This window comes from Erinaceus europaeus, chromosome 2, assembly GCF_950295315.1.
Source record: "Erinaceus europaeus chromosome 2, mEriEur2.1, whole genome shotgun sequence".
In the NCBI taxonomy this organism is placed as follows: Eukaryota; Metazoa; Chordata; class Mammalia; order Eulipotyphla; family Erinaceidae; genus Erinaceus; species Erinaceus europaeus.
The window spans coordinates 118,865,901-118,876,699 of record NC_080163.1 but is presented as its reverse complement, the minus strand read 5'-3'; the positions used below and the strand labels follow the sequence as shown (position 1 = coordinate 118,876,699).

General features: G+C 55.8%; 1 protein-coding gene across 2 annotated transcripts in view; it reads left to right on the top strand.

Annotated features, from left to right (window-relative positions):
• The first annotated feature begins 5,535 nt into the window (after positions 1-5,535).
• Positions 5,536-10,799, top strand: part of ZNF469 (zinc finger protein 469) — a 38,516-nt gene continuing 33,252 nt past the window's right edge. For both annotated transcript variants that reach the window (XM_060185027.1, XM_060185026.1), the window contains exon 1: positions 5,536-5,962. The gene's annotated coding sequence lies outside the window, so the exon portion shown is untranslated. The remainder of the gene's footprint in view (positions 5,963-10,799) is intronic.

The following is a 10,799-nucleotide window of genomic DNA, read 5'->3' as shown; positions in this document are numbered from 1 at the left end:
GGAGGAGGATCCCTGCACAGCTGTAAATCCTGACCATCAGGGGCCCAGTATGCATCAAAGCTCACACAATACACAAATGCTCAGTTCCTCCATGTAGATACCTGGCTATGAAAAGTCCATACTGTACAGTTTCTCAGAAACACTGCATTCATGCCATTCTCATGTCTGCAAAAGCAGGTGACAGCAGACAGTGTTCTGCTTCCCCAAGATAGACCTGAAGAATTCACAGTTCTTCTGAGAGCCCAAGCAGGTAGTAGTGTAGTCCAGATCTGTATAGGTATTGGGCACCCACCCCAACTGTAGAGGGACTACATGGAAATATGGTTGAGGACTGGGGAGCGAGGGGGGATCCCGGTTGGTTAGTGAGGCCTAGGTGTAGGTGTGGACACAGACCACATTTGGACTCTGCTCATTTATTGCTCCCCCTGCTGCTTCCGCTGCAAGGGGTGAGGCCTAAATGGATGCAGCACATGTTCACTCAACATACACACAGAGTTGAGGTGAGACCATCAGCCCATGGCTGTCACCTCCAGTCCTACTGTCCCTCCAGTCCTACTGTCCCTGGAAAAGGCCCCACCTGGTGATCTCTGCCCAGGGAGGAGAGGGCCTAGGAAGATAGGAGGACTTGAACACCTACTGACCTCCAAGACAGGACAGGCCTCCCTAGTATGGCTCTAAGTGTATACAAAGAGACACCCCTCTCTCTGGACTCAGGGGCCCTTGGCATGCAGAGCCATATGGAGAAGGATATTCATTCCCTCGTCTGGTCCCCCCAACAGGTCAGGTGGGACCTGTCATGGGCCTACAGCAGCAGGTGGCAAAGCAAAATCATGAATTTCTTTCATGTCACTAAAGGAAAGAAGACCTGGCTTACGTTTGGGTCGGCCAGGGACGGATAAACAATTTGGATAGAAGTCGACCCAGGGCTCCTCGCCACATTTTTTCTAGAAGAATGTTGGCTGTTTCAGTAGCCAGGTATGGAAAAAGCAAACCTCGGTACAGTGAAGTCATTCATGGAGCAGAGCAGAAGCGTCTCCACGGGCCCAGGTGGTGAGGCTGCTACTCCCAGAGCTGCTGGGCTACAAGGGATGGCTGTGTGCACAGCACGACCAGTCACCCCGACAACATGAAAACACATCAATGCGCCTTTGACAGAAGCTTCCTCACAGGCTGCCATCAGCAGCGAGCTGAGCAAACTGTAAATGTGCAGTTATCCCTCGGAGACATAATTATAGGAAAGAACAAGGACAGTGGCATTTGGACTGGGGCACTGGCTCCTTTCCTAAGCTAGGCTGGGTGTCGGGCATCCGGACACAGAGGCGCAGGGGCTAGGCCCCAAGGCCCCAGGGCGGGAACTGAAAGCCGCTGTCCCTGTCCCTGCCCCAGGCCTGCCCTGGGCACTGCCATTCCTTGAGCCAAGCACAGAGATCTCCACCCAAGCCCTGGCTCTGCAGGCACCCCATGAATGGGCTCATTCATGCGCCAGGCCTCTGGCTTGGGTTACGGCAGGCCGGCCTCCGCTGCCTGTTTTCTTTTCATTAGAAGGTTCCCTTATGGAAGGTCAGGAGCTGCGTCTGGGATACTCTGCTGAGAGCTGCCTGTAGGCCCCAGCACACTTGTAAAAAAGTCTGTGGCCACAGCAGATAGGGAAACTGAGTCTCGGATCATTGGGCTGTAGCGGAATCTCCAACTCCTGGAAGGATCCATAGGCAGCCAGAAGCCCTGAGATAGGACTGGTTCTGCTCTGTTGAGGTGAAACCTAGTGAAGGGAAGGGCTCAGACTGGGTGGGAGCTCTAGCCAATTTCACAATTGCCTCTAGCACCCCTCCCAGAACCCCAGCTTCTCATTTACACATAGGGCCTTCCCAGTGAAGTGCCTGCCACCTTTACAGCGGTGTCCCGCCTGAACCCTATGCCCACCTGTGCCTTCTCCACACCAGGTAGACAAGCCTCCAGCTCTCTTCCTGGCAGGGCAGGGGGCATGGGCCACATGCCCAAAGAAGGCCAGCTTAGAGAGGCTAGGAAAGGGCAGGAAAGCTGCAATGTGAGGACAGGAAGGATTTCCTGAAGGTGGCAGAGCTAGTCTGGGAGGAGGTGAGGAGGTGGGCTTCCAGCCCAAGGTCGGGGACTTGGATGCAGCTCATGCATGTGAGTATGTGGAGGTGTTCATGGCAGGGTTTTGAGACACACTCCTCCCTCCTCCCTCCCTCTCCACTCCCCCTTTTTGGTCACAAATGGGGTGAGGAGTGAGTCACCACAGTCAGGCTGGAATGTCTCCTTGGAATGCCTTGCCTGACAGCCACCCCCACCCGCCCCTACCCCTGCCCCACCCAGGGACACTCTCTTTCACCCTCCCTCCTCCCTCCTTTCCTATCGCTCTCCCCCCTCCTCCCCCAGTTTACTCATCTCTCCACTTCCCCTCCTCCCCTTATTCCCCAAACTTTCCTTCTCCTCATCCTCCTCTTCCTCCTCCTCTCCTCTCCCTCCCCTTTACCTCCCTCTGCTGGGTGAGCCCAAAGCACCCTGCACAGGTGAGGACACATGCCTCCCAATACACTCCAGAACTCTGACCTGTGACTGGGGTATATTTTGGGAGCAACAAAGCTAGTGTGAAGATAAAGACATGCTCCTCTCCACCTTGGGCTTCCCTTGTGTACCCCAGAACCCTCTGTCTTTGGGTCCCTGCTGCCACACTACCTTTACCCTGGACTCTGTTAGGAGATGGACAGTGACAGTGGCAGGTTGGCAATGTCCCCTCATTCCTTGGGATGACTCCCTACCTCCCCAACTTCAGTTTCCCCTGCCTCAAAAATGGGTCTGAGAAGGCTATGACATGTGAAGTTTGCCGAGAGTATCCAGGAGGATTGGGACACCCCCTAAGCCCATCCATTATAGCCACAGATGGGCCAGAGGGCAGAAGTTCTGTCTTCCAAGGACAAAGATCCTTTGGTCCCCCTGGGTCTGACACAGATGTGTACACATGGGCACATTAAGCAGGCAAGGGATGGGACATAACTTTTGGGCAGTTATCTGCAGTGATAGCTGCAGGCTAAAGCCAGTCAGTGTCCAGCTGAGTGGTCATGTGACCTAAGGACCCAGGCATCTTTGGCACTTTCTTAACCCTCCACCCTACCCAGGCTCTGCTGCAGGGTTCTGTCTTGGAATGGGGCAAGAATTAAGTGATAGAGCTGATGAAATAGCTTAACTTGGATACTGTGCTACTTTGCCATATGCACAACCCAAGCTTGAACTGGGACCCCATCGAATTGAAGAAAGCTTTAGTACTATAGTCTCTCTCTCTCTCTCTCTCTCTCTCTCCCTCACTCCTTCTCTCTCCCTCTCCCCTCTCCCCTCTCCCTCTCCCCTCTCCCTCTCCCCTCTCCCCTCTCCACTCTCCCTCTCCCTCTGTCTCTGTCTCTCTCTCTCTCCCCATGTTTCTGCCTCTTTATTTTGAGGGGAAGGGATGGGGAACAATAATATGATGACACAGGGTCTGGTCTGGAAGAGGGAACTTAGCTGTCAGTTACTTTGGGCAGGTTCACTGTGCATCCCATGCCAAGCCATCTCCTTGGGGGATGGGGGGTGGGGAGGGCAAGGACACAGGCCAGGCAACTTCAGGTTTCATTTATTTCCAATAGCAAAGAGGTCTGAACTGGGGCTCCCCCAAGCCAGCCTCCACCCCCTCTGCCATGCTACTGTTCAGTTCTGGGCAGGGGTGTATGGACTTGACTCCTTGGTCAGATTGGGGAACTGTAGGGAAGTGGGGTGCTGCCTGGGTTAGCACAGAACCTAGACACCTGGGTTGCAGGTCACCCCAGGGAATTGACACCAAGGCTTTTACCCTGGATGCTGCTGACTTTGCCAGATGATTCTTTGTCACAGGGTGTCCTGTGCATGTAGGAGGTAAGGAACATCTCATGCCATTGCTGTCCCCTAATTGTGACAACCAAAAGTGTTCCCAGATTTTGCCAGATTTCCCATGGAGCAGAAAGTCTTCCTCCAGTGAGAAGCACCAGGTTTCTAGAAGCAAGAGGCCTGGAGGACTGGAGTGTGTGTGTATGTGTGTGTGTGGGGGGGGGGAGGGTGTGCTTGGAACCTGCCAGGATTGAACCTGGAGGGCTGAGCTCCCAGCTCTGTGGGACAGTGGCCCTCTGTGTGGCTTTAGTGAGTTCTAGCCAATCCTCCTGCAAGATAGGAGGGTCTCTGTTCCCCAGCTCCCAGAACTCAGGCAGGGCCACAGCTGCATAAAGTAAGGGCTTCCCAGCTTCCAGGAGCTCCAGAGAGAACTTGCTTCCCACACCCAGAGAGAGCTCAGATGCACCTTAAGGTTGGTGTGTGTACTTCTCTCTCTCTCTCTCTGAAGCTGAATTTTAGGAATGAGAATGAACTGTCAGGACAGACAAGGAAGGAAAAACTCTGGGACTTGAAATAGGGGACCCCTACACTGAGAATGACAGAGAGCCTACTTGACTGAAAGAGGGATGAACTCACAAGGGTGCTCAGTCCCTTGCTAAGCTTTCTTCCCACGGAGAGGGAGAGAGAGAGAGAGAGAGAGAGAGAGAGGAGATCTTAGACCCCTACAGTGCCCAGAAATATGAGCCCTGAGCCCTTCATTCATTCAGGTCCTCAAGGCAGCTGGCAGGAAGTTCTGGAACTGCCTTCCCAAGTCATTGGAAAGTGGAGGTGGATTTGCAGTTGCTCAGTTCATTGTAACTGGGAAGTAAGGCAGGGAGGTCAGAGCCACTCATTCCTGGGTCCCTGCAGTGTTTTGGGCTAACGCCCTGAGGTTCCCCATACTGTGCTTTACATAAGAAAGGTGTTCCTCCAGGGCATGAAACTTGAACTTGGGGAGTTCCCGCTGCTAAAGAAGCCTCAGGGGAGTGTGGTTCAAAGGCCCAATTCTGAAAGGAAGCCTTTTTGTAATGGGAGGAAAACACCCACATTTCACCTCTTAGAAGCCCCCCCATCCCCTCCTTGGCTTCATCTACAGTGGGTAATGGGCTGCCCCCCTGCTGCTGCTCCCCCCATACTCCACCCCAGGAAAACACATATACACTCAATATGACCTTGAGTAGGTCCCCTGAAGCTATTAACCAGGTGACCATAAAGGCCCCTCCCCTTCTAGCCATCTGTCTGTCTCCCCCCCCCACCCCCCACCCATGTTTCAGAATTCAGAGCAAAGACAGATTTAGGAAAGCATTCGCTCCCACACCCAGATCCGAATACCCCTAGGTGTAGTGCTACTCTGGGGGGGGGTGTGCAGGGGATGAGTCTCAAATTTGGTCTAAGAGACAGTTGTGTGACTCCTGGGAACAAGGTTAAAGTGTGGTTACCTGGAGGTCTGGAAGAGGAGATGGAGGTAGAGGAGGATAGTTAGGCTCCCCTCCCCCTCCTCCTCCCCCTCCCCGCCCCGCAGAGATGAAAGTCCCTCTAAAGCCAAGTTGGCTTGTGAGCAGTACCCCAAACGGTAGGGCAAGAGGGCCGGGGCAGGGTAGAGTGGTGCCTTTCCCACCAGGGCCCCACCAGCAGGGTGGATGCCGTGAAACCCACACCTAGGAAGAGTGGGACTGCAGTAGCTGGGGTGGGGGCCAGGGGGCTAAGCCTGTAACCCAAGCCGGCCCAGTGCCTGGGGGCCCACGGGGGCGCGGGGGCTGGGCGCACCGACCGGGTTGCAGAGCTGTTGAGAGGATTTGGCCAGCAAGCGGCCGACCTGGGAAGCGGTTGGAGGTGGCCCCTTCCTCTCCCCACCCCGCCCCGGAGGGGCAGAGCACTGCGCGGCGGCGGGGCGGCTCGGTGCCCGGCGGGCGGGCGGGCGGGCAGCCCGTGTGCGCGGCCCGGGCGGGCCTGCGGTCAGGGATGAGGACGGCGCCTCTGCTGGGCTGCGCTTGGGCCGGGTTCCGGGAGCTCATTCGTATCCGCCAGCGCGGCGAGCGGAGCGGGGCCGGAGGAGTAGGAGTAGGAGGTGAGTGTGGATGCGTTGCCTGCGCCTCCCAGGACAGAGCCACTGGTTCGGGTAGAGGGACTCCTGGCTGGGAACCTCAGGGGCCACCTGGTTGCCTGCGCCCAGCCCCCTCCCCGCGCCCCGCTGGTGCGCCCCGGGGAGGCCGCCGAACTGACCCTCCCTCCCAGCCCTTGCTGCGGCGACTCGCTCGCCTGGCCTGGACGTGCATCTCCGCTGACGCCGTGCGTGGGGGCTCAATCTCAGCCCAGCCAGGAGCTTTTGCAGGCTCTCGCCAGCTCTGCGGGGCACTTCGCAAAGTGCAGCCCAAGTGCCAGGAGCTGCATGCCCGTCAGAATCCCGAACCGGGGGCTCCGGGAATCGAGGGCGCCCCTCCAGAAAACGGGGAGCAGGATGCTTGACTGGAGATTTGGGGGGCAGTGCCAGGCCGTGCGCTTGGGACCCCCCGAGCCTGTTCATTCATTACGGGTACGAGCCCTTGGTGCGTGGACCCGGTAGTCCCCTCCTCCCGCCACCCCGGGCGTGATGGCACCGCAGCGCTTGGGCACTGAGCGCGCTCTCCGGGCCGCAGAAGCAGCGCGCTGGGCTGGGTGGGGTCTGAGGGCACCAGAGGGAGTGGGGGGGGGAGGGGTCTATGCTGCCGCACTCCTGCGGGGGAGCCACGCGGCGCCCACACCCGGACGGCGCCCGTGGCCAACTCAGCGCCCCGGAGTCAGACCCGTGGGGATGGGGCGCCGCGCGGCGGCTGCAGCCGGAAGAGTAGGCCTATGGGGCCCGGGGGCTTCCCGAAGCCACTGGAATCCTGCCCTTGCACCCCTGGTCTGGGCGACGACAGGCGTCATGGGGGCAAGCCTGTGGTGATCAGTGGACACTGCTGGGGGCGAGGGGGTCACTGTGCCTGATCATCTCCACCGGCCCCCTCAGCGCTGAGGTAAACTCCCCCAGAACCCAAGCTAAACCTACACTTTCTAAGCAGGGGCTGTGCCACGTGTTACGGTTTTATCGTATCCTGGGATGGGTTGGCACCCCTTATTTTAGAGGACGACCAGAGGGTGGAGGAAGTGAGCCCTGAGCCATGGACCCCCTCCAGACCCACTGTAGCCTCCAAGCAGGCTGCTGTGGGCTGAGTAGATGTGGATGCAGGCCCTCGCCTGTCCTGCACAGATTGCCCACCCGCCATTACTCCCGCCTTCCTGATAACAGATAAGATAAGGAAATTGCCAGGACAGTGCTGGGCAGGGAACCTCAGGAAGTTGGGGAGGAGTTTCATTGAAGGGAAGGGAGGTAGCCTGACAGGATCATATCATAGGCCCAGTGGGGGTGGTGAAGGTGAGGGTGAGGGGGTGACTAGGAGGTTGAACAACTTGAGAGGGAAACCGTGTATCTGGCAACATCCCACATAGGGGCCTCAGGTGAGGGTGTGTCTCCCCAGACCTGGACCCCAGGCCAGCTGCAGCCCCCACAGTGCAAGTCCCAGGATTGTCAGCTCCCTCATCGATACCATCCATCTGTCTCCCTGCCTCCAGGTTACTGCCTCTGCTTGAATACCTCCAGGGATGGAGAGCTCAACCTCTAACCCAGAAGTCTTGCCCCTGGAATGCACTCAAAAGTTTTACACAAAAACTAGGCTTCATGTCGGGTGCCTCTGCAGAATGCTAGCAGTGAGATTATGTCTCTGGAGGTCTAATCTCTGCAGATCCTGCACGTTTCACTTGACACCCCAGGTCAGGCACAGGCTGCTCCTTCCAGGCGCCTCTGCCTGTCTCCACATTTGCTGGAGGGAATCAGTCCTGTATGCAAGCTGACCTGGAACAGAACCCAGTACTCACCTCCTTCTGAAGTCCTGGCACGAGTGATGGCTGGAGTGGTATCAAAGTGTGGTGCTTCCCTGTCAGTTTGCACCCCTGCTGAGCTTGCTACCCTGATCTGATTCTCTCACTGAGTTGTGATGTGGTCACACTGGGGGCTGAAAGTGAGGGGGGCAATTGAATAGGACTGCTGGGGCTATATGGGTAGGACACAAAGTTTGTGAGTACTGTCTCCCTGTTGGGAAAATGGGGAGGCCCCACAGGAACCCTGGAATGGGCTGAGGTGTACCCAGTGAGCAGCTTGTGAGCTAGTGCCAAGGAGTCTGGGAAAGGGGCTAGGGCTAGAGTTCCAGGATGGTGATGGAAGGGACGGTGTCAGGACAGCTACCTTGTCTAGTCATGCCAGTCAGCACCCTCATCCCCAGGTCTGTCAGCCCACCTTCACTATGGTTCACTCTAGAACTTCAAGTGGGAAAAATTGGAGGATGATTTGAACATTACTTGCTCCTGGCCCATGTGTTAGGACAACCAGGTGCACCCTCCCCTTCTTCTCCATGATGGTTGGGGTCCTTCTCACCTCCCCCATGCCCTCCTGCCCTGTACACCAGGTCTTATGTCTCTCTTCTCCCTCTGCTCTGCCCTCAGCATCACACATCAGGCTGTCCCCCCCCACCAAGACATGTTCAGAGCCCCATCCCTGCTCACATAAGTACCAGGAACTTGAGCACAGGCTGGTCGGACACTTCTAAGATTCTACTGCTGCCTCATTCTCTTAAAGGAATGGAGTTGCCGTTGCCCAGGCCTGTGTCTTTGACCTCTTTCCATGTTAGTTCATCACCACCACTCACCATGGTGGCTTTGCTGGAGTGGCTGATTGGTATGAGCCTTGGGAACAGCTGGCAATCTTGTGCTTCATTTACATGTCAAATCATCTACAAACTCACTATTATGTGGGTGGAAGGAAAGGTGGGCCTGTATAGTTGGTCACTGCATAGGGGCACTCAACCTATATTCTATCTACTAGTCCTCCCATACACACCCTGAGGCTGTGTCTACCCAGGGAGTCACTGTCTTCTAGACTTCAGAGGTACCTGCTTTAGATGTATGTGCTTGTAGATGCTTATCTTCTTCATGAGGATGTTGCTTGACATCCACTGGAAGCTGCCTCTCTGAGAACCAGGCCATTGTCATTACTGATTTGGGGTTCCCTTTTCCTTCTCAGGTGCTGCCAAGCACTGGGGGTCTTATATTCTGGGTCCACATCATTCTTGAGGACACCCCAGGGTCCAGGGGCAGCAGGCCAACTTTGGAGAGGGGGCAGAAACAGAACCTACCCCAGGATCCTGGCTGTGGTCAGAGCCCCAATTCCTGCCTCCAGATGTTCTTCAACGCCTCCAGCCCTGCCCACTCTGCCATCCTGTGGTTGTGAGTCCTGGCTTGTGAGAGGGGGAGAGTGAGCTGTGATGGGGGCTGTGACCCTGGCGTCAAACTACAGGGTTCCTGCCGGTTACTCATCCGGCATGTGGGGATTGAAGTGGTCTAGGAATGACATCGCTGTTTCAACAGGGCTGGCTTTGGGGAGGAGATATCCAAATATAAGCTCGGTCAGTGGCCATGGAGCCTGAGGTTAGACTGTGCAGGCTTGGAAGGCGGGCTTGTCTGGGGCTGGGGTGTCACCTGCCATAACCCAGTTGTCTGATCCTAGTCCCCCACCCCACCTACCACTGTACCCCCATCATGCCCAAGGGAGACTCTCAACCACCATACATCCCCCTTCCAGATTAGGGTGGGAGGCTGCGGACTACCTGGCATCAGAACAAGGAGTGATTTTAGGGGGTCTGCCTTATGGTCTGATCAGCAGAGAGGCTATTGTCAAAGTAGTTATCAGCTACACACCCCTGGGCCCCAGAAAAGTGAAGCACAGTGAGGGAGATGCCCCCAGCCTGTTCGGGTGCCCGGGAAAGAACCAGCAGCAGGACAGGAGACATTCTGTCCCTGGCCGCCTGCTCACAGCCTGTCCAAACCGTTCACAGGCAGGAGGCGGCTAAACAGAATGGGCATTCATGAGCGGCCTTCGAGGCTTCCCCGCCTGGGCATGGCCCCTGCAGACTGTGACGGTGGCATTTCCGCATTCCTCCAGGGCCACAGGGCCAATGTGCTCCAAGCACAGGCATAGAGCCTCTGCCATGTTGGGGGTGGGGATGTGGGCAGGGGTCAGCATGGAGTGGCCAGGACTGTGAACAGTGAGGCTCAGGAACTGGGACTAAGTGCAGTGTTGGGGACATGCATCCAGCATCCCCCCTCATGCTGTGCACAGAGCCTGCGAGTCCTGTTGAAATTCAATCCACACTGCAGACAACTTTATGAAGAGTAGTCAGTGGTGGTTAGTCCAGTCACAGGTCGTGCAACTGCCACCACCACCCAGTTCTAGATCATCTCTGTCCCCCAAAGAAACCTGTACTGTGTGACCCAGGAGGCTATGAAGTGGGTAGAGCACCATGAGGTTCTGAGTTTGATCTTCCATATCAAATGTGCCAGGATGATGTTGTGGTTCCTTCTCTTTCTCTCTGTCTCTCCATCTCTCTCTCATATTAGTAAATAAGTAGGGAACCTAATGGTGGTGCACCCAATAAAGTACACGTTACCATGTGCTACAATCCTTGATCAAGCTCCCCCACCCCCACCCCCACCTGCAGCAGGGAAACTTCACTATCACTAGAACTATGTCACAGGTATCTCATTTTCTCTGTGTGTCTCTCTTTTCCTCTCTCTCTCTCTCTCTCTGTCTCTGACCCTATCAAAAAATAGGGGGGATGTGGTCCCGGAGGTGGTGCAGTAGCTAAGGCACTAGACTCTCAAGCACGAGGTTCTGAGTTTGATCCCCAGCAGCATATGTACCAGAGTGATGGCTGGTTCTTTCTCTCCTCCTATCTTTCTCATGAATAAATAAATAAATTCTTTTAAAAAGTAAGGAGGGAAAAGGTTGAGAGTGTTTTGCCAAAAACTGAGAAATCTTGCATATGTACCAATAA